This window comes from Oncorhynchus masou, chromosome 30 (genome assembly GCF_036934945.1).
Source record: "Oncorhynchus masou masou isolate Uvic2021 chromosome 30, UVic_Omas_1.1, whole genome shotgun sequence".
In the NCBI taxonomy this organism is placed as follows: Eukaryota; Metazoa; Chordata; class Actinopteri; order Salmoniformes; family Salmonidae; genus Oncorhynchus; species Oncorhynchus masou.
Genome location: NC_088241.1, coordinates 35,378,463 through 35,399,800, shown reverse-complemented (window position 1 = coordinate 35,399,800; position 21,338 = coordinate 35,378,463). Strand labels below are relative to the sequence as shown.

Here is a 21,338-nt window from a genome sequence, read left to right as displayed (position 1 = left end):
GAAAAATTGGGCGTGCAAAATTATTCAGCCCCCTTAAGGTAATACTTTGTAGCGCCACCTTTTGCTGCGATTACAGCTGTAAGTCGCTTGGGGTATGTCTCTATCAGTTTTGCACATCGAGAGACTGACATTTTTTCCCATTCCTCCTTGCAAAACAGCTCGAGCTCAGTGAGGTTGGATGGAGAGCATTTGTGAACAGCAGTTTTCAGTTCTTTCCACAGATTCTCGATTGGATTCAGGTCTGGACTTTGACTTGGCCATTCTAACACCTGGATATGTTTATTTTTGAACCATTCCATTGTAGATTTTGCTTTATGTTTTGGATCATTGTCTTGTTGGAAGACAAATCTCCGTCCCAGTCTCAGGTCTTTTGCAGACTCCATCAGATTTTCTTCCAGAATGGTCCTGTATTTGGCTCCATCCATCTTCCCATCAATTTTAACCATCTTCCCTGTCCCTGCTGAAGAAAAGCAGGCCCAAACCATGATGCTGCCACCACCATGTTTGACAGTGAGTATGGTGTTGTCAGGGTGATGAGCTGTGTTGCTTTTACGCCAAACATAACGTTTTGCATTGTTGCCAAAAAGTTCAATTTTGGTTTCATCTGACCAGAGCACCTTCTTCCACATGTTTGGTGTGTCTCCCAGGTGGCTTGTGGCAAACTTTAAACAACACTTTTTATGGATATCTTTAAGAAATGGCTTTCTTCTTGCCACTCTTCCATAAAGGCCAGATTTGTGCAATATACGACTGATTGTTGTCCTATGGACAGAGTCTCCCACCTCAGCTGTAGATCTCTGCAGTTCATCCTGAGTGATCATGGGCCTCTTGGCTGCATCTCTGATCAGTCTTCTCCTTGTATGAGCTGAAAGTTTAGAGGGACGGCCAGGTCTTGGTAGATTTGCAGTGGTCTGATACTGCTTCCATTTCAATATTATCGCTTGCACAGTGCTCCTTGGGATGTTTAAAGCTTGGGAAATCTTTTTGTATCCAAATCCGGCTTTAAACTTCTTCACAACAGTATCTCGGACCTGCCTGGTGTGTTCCTTGTTCTTCATGATGCTCTCTGCGCTTTTAACGGACCTCTGAGATTATCACAGTGCAGGTGCATTTATACAGAGACTTGATTACACACAGGTGGATTGTATTTATTGTCATTAGTCATTTAGGTCAACATTGGATCATTCAGAGATCCTCACTGAACTTCTGGAGAGAGTTTGCTGCACTGAAAGTAAAGGGGCTGAATAATTTTGCACGCCCAATTTTTCAGTTTTTGATTTGTTAAAAAAGTTTGAAATATCCAATAAATGTCGTTCCACTTCATGATTGTGTCCCACTTGTTGTTGATTCTTCACAAAAAAATACAGTTTTATATCTTTATGTTTGAAGCCTGAAATGCGGCAAAAGGTCGCAAAGTTCAAGGGGGCCGAATACTTTCGCAAGGCACTGTACATACGTTTTCAGACCCTTTACTCGGTACTTTGTTGAAGAGCCTTTGGCTGCTATTACAGCCATGAGTTTTCTTGGGTATGACGCTAACAGCTTGGCACACCTGTATTTGTCGAGTTTCTCTCATTCTTCTCTGGAAATCCACTCAAGTTCTGTCTGGTTGGATGGGGAGCGTTTCTGCACAATTATCTTCAGGTCTCTCCAGAGATGTTTGTTCTGGTTCAAGTCCGGGCTTTGGCTGGGCCACTCAATGACATTCAGAGACTTATCAACACTCCAGCATTGTCTTGGTTGTGTGATTAGGGTCGTTGTCCTGTTGGAAGGTGAACCTGGAGCAGATTTCCGTCAAGGATCTCTCTGTACTTTGCTCTGTTCATCTTTGCCTCGTTCCTGACTAGTCTCCCAGTCCCTGCCACTGATGCTACCACCACCATGCTTCACCGTAGGGATGGTGCCAGGTTTCCTCCAGACGTGACGCTTGGCATTCAGGCCAAAGAGTTCAATCTCGATTTCATCAGACCAGAGAATCTTGCTTCGCATGGTCTGAGAGTCTTTAGGTGCCTTTTGGCAAACTCCAAGCAGGCTGTCATGTGCCTTTTACTGAGGAGTGGCTTCCGTCTGGCCACTCTACCATAAAGGGCTGATTGGTGGACTACTGCAGAGATAGTTGTCCTTCTGGAAGGTTCACCAATCTCAACAGAGGAACTCTAGAGCTCTGTCAATGTGACCATCGGCTTCTTGGTCACCTCCCTGACCAAGACCCTTCTCCTGTGATTGCTCAGTTTGGTCGGCCAGTTTTGGTGGTTCCAAACTTATTCTATTTAAGAATGATGGAGGCCACTGTGTTTTTGGGGACCTTCAAAGCTGCAGACATTTTTTTGTAACCCTCGACACAATCCTGTATCTGAGCTCTATGGACATTTAATCCAACCTCATGGCTTTGTTTTTGCTCTGACACGCACTGTAAACTGTGGAACCTTGCATACACAGGTGTGTGCCTTTCCAAATCATCTCAAATCAATTGAATTTACCACAGATGGACTCCAATCAAGTTGTAGAAACACCTCAAGGACGATCAATGGAAACAGGATGCACCTGAGCTCAATTTCGAGTCTCATAGCAAAGGGTCTGAATACTCATCAATCTGTTTTTTATTTGTAATAAATTCAAAAAAAAAAATGTTTTTCACTTTGCCTTCATGGGGTATTGTGTGTAGATTGATGAGGGGGAAAAATGTAATACATTTTAGAATATGGCTGTAACGTAACAAAATGTGGTAAAAGTCAAGGGGTATGAATATTTTCCCAATGCACTGTATGTAGTCTAGGCAGCCCATAGATCTGGGCAGCCGATAGATCTGCACAATTGACTCGGCTTGATGTGCATCCCTGGTAATACACTCGTGTCCCCCATGTACATAAAGCATCATCCATTCAGGCTGCAAGGGCCTTCATTAACTATCTTTAATGGTGAGAAGGCGCAAAAACATTTTACATTTTACATTTTCATATTTACAATATTGCTCACCGTATTCAGCCTAGAGGCACATGCACAGATAGGGATCTACCTGGGCAGAGAACATGCCCCTTTGCTCTTCCAGTTTCCACAGTGCCCCTTACAAAAATGTCCTGCAGGATATCCCACAGGTTTTTCGGGGCCTCTTTCCTGTAGGATCCTGTAGGAATCATGCATGGTGTCCTTCATGAAAGCAATCCTGAAGGAATCATGCAGAATAATATATTCTGCAGGATATACCACAGGATTTTCGGGGCCACTTGCCTTTAGGACAATTCCTGTAGGAAGCATGCAGTTAGTCCTTCAGGAAAACAGCCTTGCAAGAATCCTGCAGATAGTCCTCAAATAAATCCTGCAGGATTTTTTCCTGAAAAACGACCTGCAGGAATTGTCCTACACCAAATTGGCCCCAATGTCCTGTAGGTAAGATTCTTGCAGGTAATTCGACAAGATTTCCAGGTCCATTTTCCTGTAGGATAACCTGCTGTATTCCTCTATTATCCTTCAGATTATTTAATGTAGTAAAATCCACATTCTTTAAAAAAATGGACAGATTGCGCAAGATATCAGTTTGAATTGGCAACTTTATTATCCAATGAAGCAACAGCTAACGTGTTTGATTGTCGATTTCACCAGCACAGCATAAAATATGATTCCTAGGAGAAAGAAAACATGAGATTTTGAATAAATATGTAAAAGCATATTTGTAACAGGAGTGAGAGTAATGGTGACATCACATGAACAGCTTATGTGTATTGGTGTGAAGGGAAACAGTTGTCTGCAATGGTAAACTTGGTGATAGTTGATTTTAACATGGCTGGTACACCAACAACATCTGTGAGTATGCGTGTATGTTAGGCTTTGTTTTAAAAGGAGAAATGAGAGGCTGAAATTGTGTTATGATGTTACCTTCGCTTGCATGGCGGTTCAGTGTTGCCTTCTGTGTTAGTCAGTCTCACTGTTGTTTGCAGGCTCTGTCTTAACTGGGGAGGAGAGGAGAGAGATGAGAGTGGCAGAGTTCAGAGTATAACATCTGAGAGTTACATGAAAAACAGCAACGAAATAGTGCTAATTATATTTTGTAGTATTAAAAAACAACCTACTCACCTTTAACTAGTAGACCACTGGACTAATGTAGCTGCAAATGAGACAAATAATCCAAAACAGATTCATTACTAAATTTATTATTTTCTCATGCACTTAGAAACACAAGATAAAGAATTAAAGTGAAATGCCAGGTGTGTGTTTTCTGTGTTCCCTGTAGTCTAAGCTGTGAGGGAAAAGAAGAGAACTCACATGGTTGTGGGAAAACTGTTTCAAGCCAACTAAAAGTAAAACGGAGAGAAAGTTCCAAAATTCCATAAACTTCTGAATTATTTGCAGACTGAAGTCCCTGCTTGGGAGAAAATGTCCCAGAGGAATAAGGAATAACTTTGTGAAAATGTAAGTATTAGGTTTATTTATTCACCAAATTATGTTAAAATGTTCTACAAAATACTTTAATATGAATTTTGAATACAAATGCACATGAACAAAGGTAGCAACTTGAACCAGCACTGACATTATTGAGTAGTGAGGTTGATTTATCTTCCCTTGGCCTTATGTTTCTGCTCTGTTTTCGTCAGGTTGAAGCACATCCCACCCCATCACCCAGACATATGTAAAAACGTAGGAGCCTCCCGTCCACCAGGAAAACCACCCTATCCCAGGAGTTTAGTCGGGAGATTATTCAGCAGTGTGCAACGCCACTATGTTAGAAGTAGAGAAGAGAAGCAACCTGCATGTCAAGTATTGATGTCTCACCATGGTTCTGGTTAAGGCCTGCGCTTCAGGGGACTGCAGTTCATCTGTCTAATCACCTGCACAGAGAGAGAAAGGCATGTTCGTGTTTGTTTTGTATCCAATGCATTTAGCTTTCATTAGGATGAAGTAGTCTAGGCCTGCTAATCACATTGTATTGCATCCTATCGCTGTATGGATCGACGCTGGAGATGAGAACGTAGAACAGGCCAGCGTCTGGACATGAACACATAACGACACCAATGCTGACACAGGGAACAAACGGAGGAGCACACAGATATAGAGGGGGTAATCAACAGGGTAATGGAGTCCAGGTGAGTCCAATATAGTGCAGCTGCGCGTAATGATGGTGACAGGCGTGCGTAATGAAGGGCAGCCTGGTGCCCTCAAGCACCGGAGAGGGAGAGCGGGAGCAGGCGTGACATTACCCCCCCAGGTGCGCCACCCAGCGTCCCACCTGGACGAGTCTGACGGGTCGGCTGACGCAGGGAGCTGGACAAGTTGGCTGAGGCATAGAAGCCCGACGAGCCGGCAGAGGCGTTGGAGCCCGGTGAGCCCGCTGAGGGATGGGAACCTGGCAATCCCACTGAGGCGAGGGAGCCTGATGGGCCGGCTGAAGCATGACGTGGGGTGGGCACCTGTCGAGTCCACCGAGGCAAGAAGACCTCTTGTGCCTGCTAACACAGGCAACAAACAGAGGAGCACACAGATATAGAGGGGGTAATAAAAAAGGTAATGGAGTCCAGGTGAGTCCAATATAGCACAGCTGTGCGTAATTGTGGTGCCAGGTGTGCAAAATGAAGGGCAGCCTGGCGCCCTCAAGCGCCAGAGAGGGAGAGCGGGAGCAAGCGTGATAATCGCCTATTATTTAGTTATCAGTGAATAAGGTGATAGAAAACCAAGCAAGAGCGAACATCAGTATCATTCAATAATATGCATGGGTGTTATAGTTGTATGAATTTATCACAATTGCAAGCCTGCTTATTGCTAATTTAGCTATTTAAAAAAAAGAATCACTTCAGCCTCTGTACAATGCATGAAAGCTTACCTGTCATACGTCCACAACGATGTAGCTCCAGAACAAGCAATTTGCGAGAGGAGAATTCTAGTTGTGTCAGCTTAATTCACTAACAGGTACTGAGAAAAGCGATTCTGATACTTATTTACTTGTTATTCATGTTAAATATTTCCATTCGGGGATAGTTGTTCACTGAATTGCTAGCACTAAATCAAATCTAGTTGCTCACAAGGTCTATTTAAGTACTGTAAGTTTCAAATTTAGCGGTATGCTCTCTCAGGTGTTCTTGGAAAATCACCTTTGAAAGAACAGGAGAATGCAAGTATGCAATTTGGTACACAGCCAATGTTTTAAACCCTCTTTACTATTCAAATGCAATCACTTCCTTATTTAGATGACAGATCATGTGTATCAAGACGAGACCCAGTTGCAGACACAGGAGGCAGATGGTTGGAGTCTTACAATGTTTATTAATCCAAAGGGGGTAGGCAAGAGTTGTTGTGGACAGGCAAAAAGGTCAAAACCAGATCAGAGTCCAGGAGGTATAGAGTGGCAGACAGGCTCGTGGTCAAGCCAGGCAGAATGGTCAGGCAGACGGGTACGAAGTCCAGAAACAGGCAAGGGTCAAAACCGGGAGGACAAATAAAAGGAAAATACAAAAAGCAGAAGGGCCTCCCGGGTGGCACAGTGGGCTAAGGCACTGCATCGCAGTGCCAGCTGTGCCACCAGAGATTCTGGGTTTGAGTCCAGGCTCTGCTGAGACCGGGAGGCTCATGGGGCTGCTCACAAGTCGTCCGGGTTAAGGAGGGTTTGGCCGGCAGGGATATACTTGTGTCATCGCGCACTAGCGACTCCTGTGGTGGGCCGGGCGCAGTGCACGCCGACCAGGTCGCTAGGTGTATGGTGTTTCCTCCGACACATTGGTACGGCTGGCTTCCGGATTGGATGGGCATGGATGGGGATAAATACACTGGGGATAAATACACTGGTACAGAGAGATAGGAAACACAGGGATAAATACACTGGGGAAAACAAGCGACACCTGGAGGGGGTGGAGACAATAACGAGGACAGATGAAACTGATCAAGGTGTGACAACGTGACAAACATCAAGCACTTCAAATCAAATTAAATCAAATGTTATTTGTCACATACACATGGTTAGTAGATGTTAATGCGTGTGTTCCGACAATGCAGTAATAACCAACGAGTAAACTAAACTAACTATTTCACAACAGCTACCTTATACACACAAGTGTAAAGGGATGAAGAGTATGTACATAAAGATATATGAATGAGTGCTGGTACAGAACGGCATAGGCAAGATGCAGTAGATGGTATCGAGTACGGTATATACATATGAGATGAGTAATTATATTAAGTGGCATTGCTTAAAGTGGCTAGTGATACATGTATTACATAAAGATAGCAAGATGCAATAGGTGGTAAAGAGTACAGTATATACATATGAGATGAGTAATGTAGGATATGTAAACATTATAAAAAGTGGCACTGTTTAAAGTGGCTATTGATAAATTTTTTACATGTATGGCAGCAGCCACTCAATGCTAGTGGTGGCTGTTAACAGTCTGATGGCCTTGAGATAGAAGCTGTTTTTCAGTCTTTCGGTCCCTGCTTTGATGCACCTGTACTGACCTCGCCTTCTGGATGATAGCAGGGTGAATAGGCAGTGGCTCGGGTGGTTGCTGTCCTTGATTATCTTTATGGCCTTCCTGTGACATCGGGTGGTGTAGGTGTCCTGGAGGGCAGGTAGTTTGCCCCCGGTAATGCGTTGTGCAGACCTCACTACCCTCTGGAGAGCCTTAAGGTTGTGGGCGGAGCAGTTGCCGTACCAGGCGGTGATACAGCCCGACAGGATGCTCTCGATTGTGCATCTGTAAAACTTTTGCTTTTGGTGACAAGCCAAATTTCTTCAGCCTCCTGAGGTTGAAGAGGTGCTGCTGTGCCTTCTTCACCGCTTCGTCTGCCCCTTTTAGGGCGTTGTTGTATTGGATCGCCGGCTGGGATCCAATTCATTGTCCTGGGTGGTGGGCAAAACACAGGATCCGCTTCGGGAAAGTCGTATTCCTGGTTGTAATGATGGTGAGTTGACGTTGCTCTTATATCCAGTAGTTCCTCCCGACTATATGTAATAAAACCTAAGATTACCTGGGGTACCAATATAATAAATAACATGTAAAAAAACAAAATACTGCATAGTCTCCTAGGAACGTGAAGCGAGGCGGCCATCTCTGTCGGTTCCGGAAGCCAACTGCCTGGCAGCCATTTCCTCAACTGCCAACTGTTTCTATGGTGACCAAGATGTCACATGACTGTTCTTGTTGTAAATTGTAAAGGATTGTTTAAAACACGTGTTTTTTTATTTTAAAAGAATTGCTATCTATATACCAAATGATGTGCCCTCACCTCCAAACACACTTTATCTTCTCCTTCGGCAGTTTGACTATCCGATATGGCCCTAGGAATATCAAAATGATGATGATTGACAATCCAAGTAAATCCCAGCATGAATCTGCAGAACCGAATCCTGCAGGATTCGTGCTGGGATTTACTTGGTCCTGCAGGAATTGCCATATCCTGCATGTATATCAAAATCCTGCAGGTTTCGGTCCTGCAAGTATCCTGTAGGAATTGTCATGATTGTGCAGGATTTTTTTTACATTTCTGCAGGACAAGTCATACTCTTGCAGGATTCCTGCATGAGCATCAGGGACTTTCCCTGCAGGATTTTGTCAATCCTTCAGGATTCCTGCAGGACACTTGCAAAACTCCTTCACAAAAGGTTGAATTACTGCAGGAAAGGGTTGGATCCCTGTAGGACTTTTTTTATTAAAGGCCTTTTTGGGAGGTGATATAATTTACCCTAAAATATTTTTTTTTGTAACCTAGAAATATTTTGTAATTTTTGTTCGGAACCTAAAGTCATTGTGAAGTTCGCCAACCCGCCCCACCATGTCTGTTGGTTGTGCCTGTTGATCTTCCTTGTATGGATGTTGCACCTTTTCCCAGTCTGCCTTGTATGGAGATTGGGCACGCCCTGTATCCAAACATGCATGGCTTGAGAGATGCGGCCACCTGTCGAGTGTGTGTTGCTAGCAACCTAGTTAAAATAACAGTACTGCCACAACAGCATAACCTTTAACAACACTTGATTTAAACTACATCATCATCAATATCAAAGATGTTTATTACTAACCCATGGTAGATCACAGCCTGTCGTTTCCAATGGGAGCTAATCAATCATAGTGAGCAGAACAAGCAAGGAGGTGAGCAGAGCCAAGCACGAGCTCGCGTGATGTACAATAACCTAATTCGCCCTAGCACTCCTTCAAAACAAAGCCATTTTTTAAAACTTTGACAAACGGTGAATTCTATAAAACTTTGTCCACTCTGTTCGATTCTAGTTTTGGAAATAATCAACTGTATTGAGATGAAATGTTTCATTGATGAGAAAATTAGCCGAATGTGCCAAAATCCATTGCGCTCCATCTTCTCCCCCTACCAGCCACCGGGCTTCCTCTCACCACCACCAGTGAGTGGAAATGCCAACCGGATAGTTCACATTTATACATCCACTGAAATATCTGTTTCATTGTTCTATTAAGTCAATATTCAGTCTGGTTAGCTGATATGAGCAGCAGAAAGAGACAGAAAGACCTAGAGGTGAATCACAATCAGTAAATGAAATCAAGCTAGCTAACCAACAGATGTTCATCAATCATCAACATCAATGATCCGCTGATTGCCCACCCTCTTTTCCCAATGTCAATCATGTCGTTAGGGGGCACTGTAACGAGCTTATTTAATATTTGTGATGATGAGTTAGTGTGTTGTTTCATAAATAAATAGACCTATGATAAAAAAATACAGATGCATTTGGTATGTTATGAATTTCGAAATATGAATTCTTATAGTACTTTTTTTTAAGGAGGTGGCATTTTTTCATTTTGAGCACCTACCCCCTGAAAGGTCTGTGAAGTTGTCAAAAAATTAGGAATGCTGATATACACATATTTTCACCGTTTTCCCCCCCGACTCCTCGCCATTAAAGCTAGGGGGCAGAATTTTGTCTTTTGGATAAATAGCGTGCCCAATTTCAACTTCCTGCTACTCATGCCAAGAGTATAAGATATGCATATTAGTCATAGATTTGGATAGATTTGAAATTTCTAAAACTGTTTGAATCATGTCTGTGAGTATAACAGAATGTATGTAGCAGGCAAAACCCCGAGGACTAACTGTTCAGATAATTTTTCCCCCTCTCTGTTCACTATATTGTCTTTGCCATTGGATATTTAATACGAACCTATTTTCAGTACCTACCGCTTCCACACGATGTCGCCAGTCTTTGAAATATGTTTCAGGTTATTTCTTTGTGCTATGAAGTAGTAGGCCAACTCGGAACTGGGGACACTTTTGTGAGTTGCTCAAGACGTGAAAAGCTGTGCTGGTTTCTTTTTGTTCCTGTATTGAACACAGATTGCCCAGTCTACAATTTGATCGATTATTAACGTTTAAAAACACCTAACGTTGTATTACAAAAGTAGTTTTGAAATATTTTGGCAAAGTTTATTGGCAACTTTTGAAATATTTTGTAGTGACGTTGCGTTTCTGTAAGCTGTCTTTTTCTGGATCAAACGCGCTTTATAAATGGACATTTTCGATATATATGGACGGAATTAATCGAACAAAAGGACCAATTGTGATGTTTATGGGACATATTGGAGTGCCAACAAAAGAAGCTCGTCAAAGGTAATGCATATTTTATATTTTACTTCAGTGTTTTGTGTAGCGCCTGCTATGCTAGCTCCTTTAATTACTGCTGGTGCAGATGGGTGCAGGCTATCAGATAATAGCTTCTTATGCTTTCGCCGAAAAGCATTTTTAAAATCTGACATGTTGGCTGGATTCACAACGAGTGTAGCTTTAATTGAGAATCTTACATGTGTGATTTAATGAAAGTTTGAATTTTATAGCATTTTATTTGAATCTCGCACTCTGCATTTCCCCTGGCAATTGGCCAGTTGAGACGCTAGCGTCTCCCCTATCCATAAGAGGTTTTAAGAAGGGAAATTAAGTCTTTGCACCCTGAATGGAGGATGCTTTATGTAGCCTACGAGACGGTCCACTGGGGACATGAGTGTATTACCAGGAATGTACATTAAGCCTAGAGCCTTGTGCAGATCTAGCTCCCTTGCTATCATACTGTATGTATATATACACTACACCCCACTGGGCATACACTGGTTGAATCAACAAGTAGAAGAAAGCCTGTAATGTCTGAGGCACACCGATCTTCTGTAAAATATAATGCATTGAAACCGTGTATTGAGATGAAGAAATGCCAACAGAGCTTTCTCAGCAAACAAATAAACCTTTATTCGTGCATCTGAAATTGAAACACATTACAAAAGTTTCTGCTGAGAACCGACATGTGAAAGTGTCTACAAAGTAAAAAGGTAAGTGTCAGAGTGTAATTACAAATCTTTCTGATTAGAAATGTTTCTGAACAATAGTACAACAGTGTATGTTATGAACAGACATGTAAATAACAAGTGTCTAAGGAATAAAACGTTTGAAACATTTTTACTAGCTGGACCTTGTTATCAAACTTTGACTTTGGTGCTACCAATGTGGGAGCATATGATTTTCTTTCTATTACAAAATTATATTTGATCAAAAGTTGTAAAGAGTTTAGTTGGTTGGCTTGCTTTCCCTGCACGAGTATGCTGCTAGGCTAGCTAGCCACTAGTTAGCTTAGTAGCAAGCGCTAGCTGGCTAGCTACTGTTAGCAAACATTGCTAGTCTTTTCATCGACTACAATAGAAAATAAATATACCCCATCCTTTCGTGAAGACAGCGTGTTGCTTTCAGTCTTCCAATGCTTCACGTGCTGAACAAGCCAGCAGCAACATTTCTTGAGTAGCCTTTCCACCGGCATGTCCACTGCGGCCCTTGTTTCTTTTCTTTGCCTTGATGAACTTGTCACAAAACCTACCCCACACAAACCTGGACCCCAGCATCTCCGCAATCTCCCTCAATTAATTGGAATTCATATTCTGGTCTTTATATAATGCATAGCTAGTTAGTGAAGGTACTTTTGTACCTCCTCGGTCGATCGATGCTCGAAGTTGTTGTTCGCCATGTTGAATCCACACTGAGTTTCAGGCTGAATCGACAAGAAGCAGAACTCGTGTCACCCCTGCAGTTGACCAATCATGGACGAATGGGTGTAGACTTCAGCTTCCAAACGTAAAAAAAAATAATTGGTATGCCCGAACAGCAGACAAAACCATAACCAAACTACAAAAATGAACAAAAACGTCACATAATGTCATCCTAATATATGCACAAACTGTATCGAACTGTTTCGGTTGGAAAGCACGCAGCCGACTTTACCCCTCTTGCTTCATCTATTCGTCTCTGATTAATGTCTGTGCCCGGTGAGTTGTGCTTGGGTGGAAGAAGAAGAAGAATAAGATGGCGGAAACTGAGGATTGGTTTGAAACTGCTAGTGTGTCGGGTGAAGCTCATGGTACAGAAAGTGAGAATGAGTGGGTTACAGTGGCGAGGAAAAAGGTAAGCGAGAGAAGTAAAGCGGTGTTGGAAAATAGGCAACCTCCAGACTCGTTTTTAATTTGGATCAATGCTACTTGGGAAAACCGTTTAACGTCCCCAGGAAAATCTGGAACGTGTTGGAGGAAACTTGTGGAGTCGGTGAGAGTCACAAGAAGTGGTCTTATTTTGATGTTTTGTGTGTCTGCAGAAGAAGTGTGTTTTAAGACTCAAAAGGATATCGGAGCGGAATGTTTCTGTATGGATTTTTGTAGTAGGGCGCCTATCAAGGGGGTTATTTCTGGGGTGGAGCAAGAAATAAAGAGGATATAACTGAAGACATCAATGGAGTGGTTGGTGCATGTCGACTCTGTATGCTGGATGGAGAAAATAAATTCACTTCATCCATGCTACTGTTCTTTGATGAAGAGTCTCTCCCTGTCACGACTTCCACCGAGGGTGGCTCCTCTCTCTGTTCGGGCGGTGCTCAGCGGTCGTCGTCGCCGGCCTACTAGCTGCCACCGATCCATTTTTACTTTTTTGTTTACACCTGTGTCTTGTTAGTTGATTTCGGTGGGTATATTTACCTCCGCTGCCTGTGAGTCTTTGTGCGGGACTGTTTTCTGTGGTCACGTTATTTAGGGGTGCGTGTCTGCACCACAGGGTTTCTTTTCTCTCGTGCAGTTGTGCCGTTTTGGTATGGCGTTTAGTAGTAGAGGTTTCTCCTCCGTGTGTGTCTTGCTTTAGTCCCTGTGTGTGTGGCAATCTCGTTTTGGGCGAGTTTTAGTCCCATGTTGTAGTTGTGTTGGGACTGCTCATTAAACTTTTGCCACTGGGATTGCTTTGCTCTCCTGCTCCTGATTCCTGCACCTCCCTCCGTTAGGAGGCACCGTAACACTCCCTTCTCATATAAAGTTAGGATTTGTGACATACCCTGTGAGGTGAGAGCTTTTTGTGCACAAGCCCCTTCAGTGTCATAAATGTAAAATATTTGGTCATGTGTTAAGTGTGTGCAGAAGGGAAGAGTGTCGTATGCCAGATGAAGGGAAATGCTGCAACTGTGGAGGTGAACATGCGCCTGAATTCCTGGACTGCTCTGTTAGGGTAAAGGAGAATGAGGTGGTAAGGGTAAGGAGTGCCCTGTTAGGGTAAAGGAGAATGAGGTGGTAAGGGTAAGGAGTGCTCTGTTAGGGTAAAGGAGAATGAGGTGGTAAGGGTAAGGAGTGCCCTGTTAGGGTGAAGGAGAATGAGGTGGCAAGGGTAAGGAGTGCCCTGTTAGGGTAAAGGAGAATGAGGTGGTAAGGGTAAGGAGTGCCCTGTTAGGGTGGAGGAGAATGAGGTGGCAAGGGTAAGGAGTGCCCTGTTAGGGTGAAGGAGAATGAGGTGGCAAGGGTAAGGAGTGCCCTGTTAGGGTAAAGGAGAATGAGGTGGTAAGGGTAAGGAGTGCCCTGTTAGGGTAAAGGAGAATGAGGTGGTAAGGGTAAGGAGTGCCCTGTTAGGGTGAAGGAGAATGAGGTGGCAAGGGTAAGGAGTGCCCTGTTAGGGTAAAGGAGAATGAGGTGGCAAGGGTAAGGAGTGCCCTGTTAGGGTAAAGGAGAATGAGGTGGCAAGGGTAAGGAGTGCCATGTTAGGGTAAAGGAGAATGAGGTGGTAAGGGTAAGGAGTGCCCTGTTAGGGTAAAGGAGAATGAGGTGGCAAGGGTAAGGAGTGCCCTGTTAGAGTAAAGGAGAATGAGGTGGTAAGGGTAAGGAGTGCCCTGTTAGGGTAAAGGAGAATGAGGTGGCAAGGGTAAGGAGTGCCCTGTTAGGGTGAAGGAGAATGAGGTGGCAAGGGTAAGGAGTGTCTAGTGTGTCTCCCATCTGTAGGCGGTGAGAAGGTTGGAAGGAACGATTGGTGTGGAAGAAGCAATGTTAGCAGAGTCACCACGACCAGTGAAGCTTTCTCATCAACTGAGGATAGTGAAATGCTACATGTTAAAAAGGTGGACTTTGTATTACTTATTGCAATGGTCATAAAGAGGAGAAGAAGTCTAAGAAAATGTAATCATTGTGAATGCCGCTGAACCTTTTTTGGCGTCTTTGTGATTTCACAGTCGAGGACGTGCAAAAAAAATCCTGTTGGTGAATGTACCTCCATCACTGGCCCCTGAGCCAGTGTAGGGATGCATTTTGGAGTGGATTGTGACTGAAGAAGTGGGATGGGTTTTCTTAGTTGACATGTTTTCCTTTGTAGATGTCGTTTTCCCCCTTCCCTGCGAATATTTTTTTGGTTTCTTATTCAATACCCTGTCCAGCTGGTGGCGGTAATGCACCATTAACATTGGACGCCAACCGCCGTTAAACCCCATCAAAGAAGAAGGGTTGTGCTTGCTCGCTCACATTGCACGCTCCTAATGACCGAGCCTAATGTTCTGACATTGGATTGTTTAAAATGGGGTATTTTCATAAATACTTAAATGCATTTCTATCATTATTTTGTGTCAACATATTTAGTCATAACAGTCGAGATTAAGCCAACCATGCACAACTCTATTGTTTGGTGGTACAGGTAGGACCTGATTGGACGGTAATGGCGCCATCTTTTGGGGAACAAGTGGCCAATAAAAAGGACAGGAAATCATGAGGAAATCATTCAATAACATTTAGGCTATTCTTTCAAGGTAAAAATACAGATCACCATAAAACATAGACCTTTACGGTGCCCATATAAGGACAGCCTCAGGCTCAGCAGGACTTGTTTCAATCTCAGCAGCTGTTGTGCTCTAATCAAGGGGACAAGGTTGTATTCCTCAGGAGTTTGTCATTTCACCTTCTTTCTTTTTTTAAACATGCAGCCATTATTACAGTAACTTGTGTCTGGCAGCAGGGTTGGAAAGCCTTGTTTCATGCCTTTGCCAGACGCCTCATGTGAGTCTTTTGGTCTAAAATGGCAGAGCTCCATGTCTTAGAACTCTCAGTGTTTTTCTCCCCATGTACTTGGCTCGGATTCTATTCAGGAAGGACAAGTTGGACCACAGAATATTTTCCAATTAAGACATTTTCACCATGGGAATTCTGAGGGCTTGTGCGACTGTAGGCTACTGCAGTCATGGAAAAGCTTAATGGAGAACAAATCATTTTAGTTTCATAAAGGGCTCCTTTTACATGTGATTTGGGAGGCTTACCGGTATATGGAAATAATAATTTAGGTGGGTCATGATTCCCCACACAGCCGTTTATAGTAGGCTCTTCATATGAGTCATTAGGCAACAGTTAAATGATTTGAAGTGAAACATACATCATTTTCAAGCTGTATTGTAGCCTGCAAGTCATCCTTTCTATATATTACATTTACATTTGAGTCGTTTAGCAGACGCTCTTATCCAGAGCAACTTACGGGAACAATTGGGGTTAATTGCCTTTGCTCAAGGGCACGTCGACAGATTTTTCACTTATATGTTTTCACTTCGATGTACATCGCTGATCTATACTCCCACATCGAACTGTGCTGCGCACCAGGTATATGGGCTGGCTGAGTGACTGCCAACAAAGAGAGTATAGCAGTGCTAAGGGGATTTATCTCTGAAAGGCTGCATTAAGAGAATGGGGCTCATGATCTGTGCCAGGCTCTGTAAGTGTCTGTGACAGGTAAGAGTCCTGGAGCTGAGGGGAGGGGTGCATGAATTTCACTTTAGCTTTGAGAAATGCACCTTACCATGGATTGTGAGGCAATGTATACACTGCACCACCTACAGCAGTGATGGGCTCTTACCCAGAGTCTGACTCGTTTTGTAGTACTGCATGTGTTACAGAGTGCTTTCTGTTCTGCCCTGAGCAGGGATCGAACTATTGCTCAAGTGCAGCCAGGACTTGAAATGAGTATATGAGGAAACTGTTGGTGAGGATGTTAATTTTGGTAAATTTCTTTCACTTCTCTGTGGTAACCCAGAGATGGAGTGTTTTGATGACCAGACACGAGGTCAGCTCGTAATATGACCTGGTAAAATAAGGGTTAAATAAATAAAAAAAGTCAACTCAGAACTCCTGACCAGGTTTCTTTTAGATTATCTCTCTCACAGCTTCGAAATGCATACATTCGGTGTAGGGTGAAGTTGCTCCTAGATGCTGAACTTTGGTTAGTTTCGTATTTTCCACACTAATGGTTAAAAGTCCAATGCAGCCATTTAATTTCTGGGTAACCATCTCTGGTTAACAATAAGTACATTACTGGGATTTAAAAAAAGAAACAGAAATAGCTTCTTAGCTAAGGGCAATTTCTCAAGCATGAATGTTGTTAGGTAGGAGTGGTCTGGGAGTGGTCTCAGTGGGGAGGGGAAAACTGAAATCTGTTATTGGCGACGAGGTTTGGAACTTTATTTCTTAGTGGTCTATTAACTCATTTGCAGCTCCATCCCACCAATACAGGCTGAAAATTCAGGTGGTCTTTTCAAACAGCTCTTACACTAAAAGGGCATTATCAAAGGCATTATTTTAACAGTAATATTACAACCTCATAGTGTGGAAAGTCTGTGTGTATATACAGTGCCTTGCGAAAGTATTCGGCCCCCTTGAACTTTGCGACCTTTTGCCACATTTCAGGCTTCAAACATAAAGATATAAAACTGTATTTTTTTGTGAAGAATCAACAACAAGTGGGACACAATCATGAAGTGGAACGACATTTATTGGATATTTCAAACTTTTTTAACAAATCAAAAACTGAAAAATTGGGCGTGCAAAATTATTCAGCCCCTTTACTTTCAGTGCAGCAAACTCTCTCCAGAAGTTCAGTGAGGATCTCTGAATGATCTAATGTTGACGTAAATGACTAATGATGATAAATACAATCCACCTGTGTGTAATCAAGTCTCCGTATAAATGCACCTGCACTGTGATAGTCTCAGAGGTCCTTAAAAGCGCAGAGAGCATCATGAAGAACAAGGAACACACCAGGCAGGTCCGAGATACTGTTGTGAAGAAGTTCAAAGCCGGATTTGGATACAAAAAGATTTCCCAAGCTTTAAACATCCCAAGGAGCACTGTGCAAGCGATAATATTGAAATGGAAGGAGTATCAGACCACTGCAAATCTACCAAGACCTGGCCGTCCCTCTAAACTTTCAGCTCATACAAGGAGAAGACTGATCAGAGATGCAGCCAAGAGGCCCATGATCACTCTGGATGAACTGCAGAGATCTACAGCTGAGGTGGGAGACTCTGTCCATAGGACAACAATCAGTCGTATATTGCACAAATCTGGCCTTTATGGAAGAGTGGCAAGAAGAAAGCCAATTCTTAAAGATATCCATAAAAAGTGTTGTTTAAAGTTTGCCACAAGCCACCTGGGAGACACACCAAACATGTGGAAGAAGGTGCTCTGGTCAGATGAAACCAAAATTGAACTTTTTGGCAACAATGCAAAACGTTATGTTTGGCGTAAAAGCAACACAGCTCATCACCCTGACCATACCATCCCCACTGTCAAACATGGTGGTGGCAGCATCATGGTTTGGGCCTGCTTTTCTTCAGCAGGGACAGGAAAGATGGTTAAAATTGATGGGAAGATGGATGGAGCCAAATACAGGACCATTCTGGAAGAAAACCTGATGGAGTCTGCAAAAGACCTGAGACTGGGACGGAGATTTGTCTTCCAACAAGAAAATGATCCAAAACATAAAGTAAAATCTACAATGGAATGGTACAAAAATAAACATATCCAGGTGTTAGAATGGCCAAGTCAAAGTCCAGACCTGAATCCAATCGAGAATCTGTGGAAAGAACTGAAAACTGCTGTTCACAAATGCTCTCCATCCAACCTCACTGAGCTCGAGCTGTTTTGCAAGGAGGAATGGGAAAAAATGTCAGTCTCTCGATGTGCAAAACTGATAGAGACATACCCCAAGCGACTTACAGCTGTAATCGCAGCAAAAGGTGGCGCAACAAAGTATTAAGTTAAGGGGGCTGAATAATTTTGCACGCCCAATTTTTCAGTTTTTGATTTGTTAAAAAAGTTAATATCCAATAAATGTCGTTCCACTTCATGATTGTGTCCCACTTGTTGTTGATTCTTCACAAAAAATACAGTTTTAAATCTTTATTTTTTAAGCCTGAAATGTGGCAAAAGGTCGCAAAATTCAAGGGGGCCGAATACTTTCGCAAGGCACTGTATATATATAGGAAAAACAGCAAGGAGGATATAGTGCCTTGCAAAAGTATTCATCCCCATTTTTCCTATTTTGTTGCATTACAACTTGTAATTTAATTCAGATTTTTAATTTGATTTCATGTAATGAACAGACAAAATAGTCCAAATTGGTGGAGTGAAAAAAATACATATATAAAAAAATGAAAATTGGTGCGTGCATATGTATTCACCCCCTTTTCCATGAAGCCCCTAAATAAGATATGGTGCAACCAATTACCTTCAGAAGTCACATAATTAGTTACATAAAGTCCACCTGTGTGCAATCTAAGTGTCACATGATCTCAGTATATATACACCTGTTCTGAAAGACCCCAGAGTCTGCAACACCACCAAGCAAGTGGCACCATGAAGACCAAAGAGCTCTCCAAAGAGGTCAGGGACAAAGTTGTGGAGAAGTACAGATCATTGTTGGGTTATAAAAAAATATCAGAAATTTTTAACATCCAACAGAGCACCATTAAATCCATTATTAAAAATTGGAAATAATGTGACACCACAACAAAACTTTCCAAGAGAGGGCCGCCAACCAAAACTCACGGACCAGGCAAGGAGGGCATTAATCAGAGGCAACAAAGAGACCAAAGATAACCCTGAAGGAGCTGCAAAGCTCCACAGCAGAGATTGGAGTATCTGTCTGTAAGACCACTTTAAGCCGTACACTCCACAGAGCTGGGCTTTATGGAAGAGTGGCCATAAAAAAAGCCATTGCTTAAAGAAAAGAATAAGCAAACATGTTTAGTGTTCGCCAAAAGGAATGTGGGAGACTCCCTAAACATATGGAATAAGATACTCTGTTCAGATGAGACTAAAATGTAGCTTTTTGGCCATCAAGGAAAACGCTATGTCTGGCGCAAACCCAACACCTCTCGACCCCCCCGAGAACACCAATCCCACAGTGACGCACGGTGGTAGCAGCATCATGCTGTGGGGATGTTTTTCATTGGCAGGGACTGGGATACTGCTCAGAATTGAAGGAATGATGGATGGCGCTAAATACAGGGAAATTCTTGAGGGAAACATGTTTCAGTCCTCCAGAGATTTGAGACTGGGATAGAGGTTCACCTTCCAGCAGGATAATGACCCTAAGTATACTGCTAAAGCAACACTGGAGTGGTTTAAGGGGAAACATTTAAATGTCTTGGAATGGCCTAGTCAAAGCCCAGACCTCAATCCAATTGAGAATCTGTGGTACGACTTAAAGATTGCTGAACACCAGCTGAACCCATCCAACTTGAAGGAGCTGGAGCAGTTTTGCCTTGAAGAATGGGCAAAAATCCCAGTGGCTAGATGTGCCAAGCTTATAGAGACATACCCCAAGAGACTAACAGCTGTAATTTCTGCAAAAGGTGGCTCAACAAAGTATGGACTTTGTCTTATTTCTTGTTTGTTTCACAATAAAAAATATTTTATTTTGCATCTTCAAAGTGGTAGGCATGTTGTGTAAATCAAATGATAAAACCCCCCCAAAAAATGCATTTTAATTCCAGGTTGTAAGGGAACAAAATATGAAAAATGCCAAGGGGGTGAATACTTTCACAAGCCACTGTATATGTATTATATACATACTGTATAAAACACAGGTAAATCATGTTTAGGATTGGTGGAGGGAAAGCTGATCCTAGATCTGTACCTAGGGGAGATTTCACCCTAGATGCACATTATTTATAGTACTGGGATGAGTGCCCCCAAAAACTTAAATATAATCATTAGTATTAAGATCAAACCCCTTGTCCTTTGGATGTTAGATCATTTTAGTGCTAAAGATGATCTGTATACGTTTTTGGGAAACTCACCCCTGTACGGTAGCCTAGTGGCTAAGAGTGTTGGGCCAGTAACCTTAAGGGCCGAACAGTCGAAAAAATCTGCAGATGTGCCCTTAAGTAGGGCTCTTAAGCCTATTTGCTCATGTACATCGCTTTGGATAAGAGTGTCTGCTAAATGACTAAAATGTAAATGTACACATTTCCAACATGCAGTCATGCAAACACATCCAAAATAAGCATCAGTTAGTTTGAATTATATTCAACCATAAAACATTAGAAATTGGACAGACAGTATTTAGGCCATAAAGCTGATATGCTTTCTAATACCAGGAGTGACTTCACTCAGTCGCCTACCTAAACTGAGCAAAAAAAGAAACAGTCGGGCCTCCTGGGTGACGCAGTGGTCGAGGAGCTCTGCATCGCAGCGCTAGCTGTACCACCAGAGACTCTGGGTTCGCGCCCAGGCTCTGTCGCAGCATGCTGCAACCGGGAGGTCCATGGGGCGACAGACACTTGGCCTAGCGTTGTGAGGGTTTGGCTGGTAGGGATATCCTTGTCTCATTGCGCACCAGTGGCGGGCCGGGCGCGGTGCACGCTAACCATGGTCGCTCGGTGTTTCCTCCGGCACATTGGTGCGGCTGGCTTCCGGGTTGGATGCGCGCTGTGTTAAGAAGCAGTGCGGCTTGGTTGGGTTGTGTTTCAACCTTCGTCTCTCCCAAGCCCGTAATTACTAACAATAAAATAATAAGTACATTTTATTTTTAAAGAAGCAGCTCTTTTTCAGGAAGATAATTTGTAAAAATCCAAATAACTTCACAGATCTTCATTGTAAAGAGTTTAAACACTGTTTCCCATGCTTCTTCAATGAACCATAAACAATGAAAGGGCAATCAATTGCAATGTCTGTACTGTGAGACGCCTAAGACAGCTCTACAGGGAGACAGGACGGACAGCTGATCGTCCTCGCAGTGGCAGACCACGTGTAACAACACCTGCACAGGATCGGTACATCTGAACCTCACATCTGCGGGACAGG

At 42.9% G+C, this 21,338-nt stretch overlaps 1 pseudogene; it reads right to left on the bottom strand.

Annotated features, from left to right (window-relative positions):
- Positions 1-3,943: 3,943 nt before the first annotated feature.
- Positions 3,944-21,338, bottom strand: part of LOC135521643 (MAM and LDL-receptor class A domain-containing protein 1-like) — a 61,196-nt pseudogene continuing 43,801 nt past the window's right edge.